General features: G+C 39.3%; 1 long non-coding RNA gene across 1 annotated transcript; it reads left to right on the forward strand.

The window, feature by feature from the left end:
* Positions 1–479: 479 nt before the first annotated feature.
* Positions 480–999, forward strand: LOC131621356 (uncharacterized). The gene is made up of 3 exons (XR_009289556.1): positions 480–554; positions 663–752; positions 851–999. It is a non-coding gene; the product is annotated as an uncharacterized LOC131621356 (long non-coding RNA).
* Positions 1,000–5,360: the final 4,361 nt, after the last annotated feature.

Here is a 5,360-nt window from a genome sequence, read left to right on the forward strand (position 1 = left end):
CTATCTGTCTGTCTTTCTTTAATCAATTCAATTCTCTCTCCTAACACAAAGGAGAAACTTTCCCAATCATTAGCAGCAAACACAATCACAATGACACAGAGAAGGTTCCTGTAGAGTACTACAGATATGTAGGGTGTTTAAACACTTCCCTATGTATAACCGACCCCCCGGACTCCAGAATTTCTAGTCTAGGTGAAATCCCCACACTTAGCAAACTCCTAGGGTTTAGTTGAGATCTTTTTTTCCCTTTCCTACTCGTAGGACCAATAAGAAAGTTCGTGTGATATCGTAGGAAGAACTGAAACAAAATTCATCCCACCACGGGCGCATTCTCCTTCCAAATTTCGCGTGAAGGGTTTAGCGTGCCGTCCTCCCAAGTGAAACGGGGAGGTAAAGAAAACGACACCACAGCATTCCCCTTGCTTTATTGCATGCTTGACTTTACCGTTTGATTGACTTTGCAGCAAGTGGCCTCGGAGCATGGGCTTATTTTGGTAGACACTAAATATGAATTTGGGAAGGCAAATGATGGATCAATTCTATTGATTGATGAGGTCGAATGCTATCTTTGATACATAATGGATTTTCACATGCACTCACATGTTAACTTTAATAAGTATATAAATAGAAATGTGATTAAGTTTCTATGTTCCCAACTACAGGTCCATACTCCTGATTCAAGTAGATATTGGATTGCCAATTCTTACTTGGAGCGCTTTCAAAATGGTCTTGGGCCTGAAAATGTTGATAAGGTGCTTTATATGCATCATTGTTTTCTTTCTTGATTGCATATCGCTAATGTTTTATAGATGCTAAATAGCTTGCTAATATTCAATAATCCATTTTTTAGGAGTTCTTGAGGCTGTGGTTCAAAAGTCACTGCAACCCTTATGAAGATGAGGTAATTTACACTTTCTACTGCTAATGAATTAGCTTGTAGCTTTTAAATATGCATCAAATCACATGGGTGGCTTTTATTTAGGTCCTCCCCGATGCTCCTGAAGATCTTGTTTGTGAACTGGCTGGGCGGTAAGTTCATGTTCTCTGAAATATGAATCAAGTTGTGGTTGATTTTTGAGTACACAACTGTTTGCCTGGATCATTTATGAGCATCGCTCAATTTTTCTCGACATGTACATTTTCTTATACGAGACTATAACAAAATCAAAGTTCGAGGTGCAATCGACCGAGGTAATACATAAACCAATATTTTTTAATGTACATAATCTAATGCAAATAATACTAATATATCTATCTTGTAGGAGGTGATACTCGAAAGAATTTCACGAAATGTTGCATCTCCACTATCATCCTTAAAGTAGCCCTGGAATTTTAGGAGTTCCCTTTAGCACTGTATTTTTTAAGTATCCCACTATATATTAAATAATCTACAAGAAAATAAGTTTTTAATTTTCTAAATGACATAACCTAATAAAAGAGCTGTTTTTTTTAAAGCAGGATTAAATGAGTTCATGTATTTTAGCTGGTGACAGCACTCTAACAATGAAATATTTACAGACACGTCACCATATGAAAAAGAGACAATCGACCATATTCGGCAACTTTGGGCTCAAATATTTTTGCAAATGGTTGAAAATCAAAAGGTTGAGGAGCAAAATCTACAAATGCAAATGGTTGAAGAGGATAAGGACATAGAAATATTGCCAAAACAAAAGCCAAAGAAGAAGAAGAAAACTTATATATGAAGAAAGTGTTATGACTTAGTTAAAATATAATTTTTATGTGTACGATTTTATAGTACTTGAAATATTATGACTGCACATGATTTTGTATACTTTTTGGTTAATATTACAAATATTTTGACTTAGTTAAAATATGATTTTTATGTGTATGCTTTTATTTGGAGCGTGGATTTTTTCCTCCTTCCATCAACGATACTAATATATGCCTGATCCCTAAAGGGGCCAATCCGGTGTCTATGAAGGACTTCAGGCCCATTTCTTTGTGCAATGTGGTTTATAAAATTGTTTCGAAAGCTCTCGCTAATAGACTGAAAGTGATGCTTAATAAATGTGTGTCAGAGGAGCAATCCGCGTTCGTGGAGGGGAGATCCATTCTTCATAATGCTATGATTGCTACAGAAATTATTCATACCCTCAAAAGAAGGACAAGAGGTAATAAAGCGCACATGGCCCTCAAAATTGATATCAGTAAAGCTTATGATCGGGTAGATTGGGGTTTTTGAAAAGGAGTTCTTAACAGGATGGGGTTCGCGGAGAAATGGATACATTGGATGATGATGTGCGTTACTTCAGTTCACTATTCTGTTCTTGTTAACTCGGAAGCCATTGGACCTATTGAACCAGGAAGAGGACTGAGACAAGGGGACCCTTTGTCACCCTACCTTTTCATTCTGATCTCAGAGGGACTATCTTCCCTGATTAAAAATTCGGTGGCTAGCGGAAATATTCATGGGATTCAAATATGTAGAGGGGCACCTAGTGCGTCTCATCTACTTTTTGCTGACGATTGTTTTCTATTTTGCAGGGCAAATCTTACTGAAGTTAGTCACCTGATGAATTTACTCGATATTTATGCAGCCGCAGCTGGCCAGGAGATTAATTTGACAAAATCAAAAGTGTTCTTCAGCCGCAATTTAAGTGTGCCGGCGCAACAGGATCTTGTAATTGTTATGGGTGTTCGTCATGTGATGGGAACGGGAAAATATTTGGGATTGCCATCTATGATAGGAAGGAGTAAGAGGTCTATTTTTTCATTTATCAAGGATCGTATTTGGAAGCGTATCAATTCTTGGAAAGGGCGATCCTTATCTAGAGCCGGTAAAGAGGTTATGATCAAGTCAGTTCTGCAAGCTATCCCAGCATACATCATGAGCATCTTCATTCTCCCGGATGTGGTTGTTAATGAGATTGAAAAAATGCTAAATTCGTTTTGGTGGGGCGGAGGTTCTAATAACAAGGGGATAAGATGGAAGTCTTGGGATAGGTTGACTTGTTCAAAAGCTGAGGGGGGTTTGGGTTTTCGGGACTTTAAGGCGTTTAACTTGGCTATGGTGGCTAAGCAGGGCTGGTTCCTCATGTCTAATCCGAATGCTTTAGTGTCCCGAATCTTCACAGCGAGGTATTTCCCGAGATCTAGTTTTTTTGATGCGAAGGTGGGTTATAATCCTAGTTTCGTTTGGCGGAGTATTTGGAAGGCTAGAGAAGTCCTTACACTTGGATGTAGATGGCGGATTGGTGATGGTAGAAACATAAGAATTATGAATGAACCATGGCTTAGAGGGACTAGAGAAGGTTGTTTGATGGGTCCTCAAACTCAAGGTGTGTATACTTTAACTATTAATGATCTATTGCTACCTAATGTCAAACAATGGAATATGGGAGTTTTACGTGATTTGTTTGATTACTCAGTGGTTCGTGATATTCTACAAGTCCCGTTGTCAGAAGAAGTGGTTGAAGACCGTATGATCTGGAAGGATGATGTAAGTGGTAATTATAGTGTCTGATCGGGATATAGAAGTTGGAGAAAGCATCACGAAAGTGTGGGCTCGGTTGAGGAAGGAGTAAACTGGAGTGATCTCTGGAATATAATAGCTCCGTCTCGAGTGAAACATATTCTTTGGAGGATTTGTAGTGGTTGTCTCCCATCTAAGGTACGTCTTATTCAACATCATGTTCCATGTAGCCCCACCTGTCAGCTTTGTGGACATGATTATGAGGACGATTGGCATGTTTTTGTTGGTTGTTCGGAAACTTTCTCTTGTTGGCAGTCGGCTGGTCTTACTAATGTCATATCTACTCGTCTCCATTCTTTCCAGGATATCCGGTCCCTTATATTCGATATTTGCATGAAGGAGGATAGGCTTACCGCAGGAAGAGTGGCGGTTTTGTTGGAAGGGTTATGGAAGAATAGGAATGACTTCGTGTGGCATAATGAAAAGGAAGATGCTTCCAAACTTGGTTGGTTAGCATTCCATAAGTGGCAAGATTGGTTTATGGCCCAAAATATTCGGGCGCCGCGGTTAGATAATGGAGAAGTGGTTTCATGGTACCCGCCTCCTTTTGGTAGCTTCAAATGTAATGTGGATGCCGCTTTCAATAAGCGTGTAGGGACTACGAATCGAGGATGGTGTATGCGTAACGCCCACGGTAACTTTGTTGTCGCGGGTACGGCTTGGGATAATAGTAACTTTTCGGTGTTGGAAGCTGAGGCCTTAGCTCTTAAGGAAGCAATTCATTCTGTTATTATGTTTCATAATGCTCCGACAATTTTTGAAAGTGATTCTCAACAGGTGGTCCAAGCCCTTACATCTAATAAGTCGGGTAGCTCTGAGTTTTTCTCTATTATTAATTCTATTAAGCTGTTGCTATTAGATTTCCCCTACTTTGAGGTTAAGTTTATCAAGCGTCAAGCGAATATGGTTGCCCATACCTTAGCTAAGGCGGCCAATTCTTGGTCTCGACGCTGTATGTTTGATGTAATTCCTCCTTGTATTACTCTTTATTTGATTAATGAAAGCAGTTAAATTTGTTTCTGTCAAAAAAAAAACTAAATGGTGTATATAAAATAGGGTGTAAATAGATATAATTGTTCATTCATAAATGGCGTATTTACACCCGATTTTTATTAAATTAGGGTGTAATTAAGAACATATCTACACCCGATTTTTATTAAAATAGGGTGTAATTAAAACGTAATTAAGCCCAATTACACCCGATTTTTATTAAAATAGGGTGTGTCGCACGCTCGCGAAAATATGAACAGAGTCGCCACCAATATATTTATCCCATCAAGGGAAAGGAATATCAGAAAACCTAGGATGAATAAGAACGAGGTCTTTCGACCAGAGAATCTAGGTACGGGAGTCGGTTACGCAAGGGGAAGGTACTAGCACCCCTCACGCCCATCGTACTCGATGGTATCCACCTATGTTTGTTGCTATCTAAAGGGTGTGTACTATAAATCTAAAGCTTAATTACTAAGGGAATGCATGCAAATGAAAGAAAAAGAAACACGGGGAAAATAAGGTTTATAAATAGTTGTGCTCGCTTAGGCCCCGCGACCTAATACCTACATATCCTTTTCAGGAATCAGAGCGTCGTAGTTCGGCTCTTTAGTTTTGTTTGTTTTTGTGTTTTTTAGTGGAACAGTTACATTCGCACTCTGCTGCTCGACCTCTGGAGTCTTAAGCTGGGAATGGAGCGGAAGTAACGTGTCCGATTAGGAGAAAGAGTGCCCTGAAGGCAAGAGAAAGAATGCCTCGGAGGCAAGAGATAGAAGAGAGGCAATTGGTTTGTGTTTTTTAGGTGTAATTCCATGATGGACAAAACCCACTACAAGGCTTCGCATCACTTCCTTACTTTGTTTAGGTCTGAGCC

The sequence above is a fragment of the Vicia villosa genome, unplaced genomic scaffold, assembly GCF_029867415.1.
Source record: "Vicia villosa cultivar HV-30 ecotype Madison, WI unplaced genomic scaffold, Vvil1.0 ctg.000004F_1_1_1, whole genome shotgun sequence".
NCBI classification, from domain to species: domain Eukaryota; kingdom Viridiplantae; phylum Streptophyta; class Magnoliopsida; order Fabales; family Fabaceae; genus Vicia; species Vicia villosa.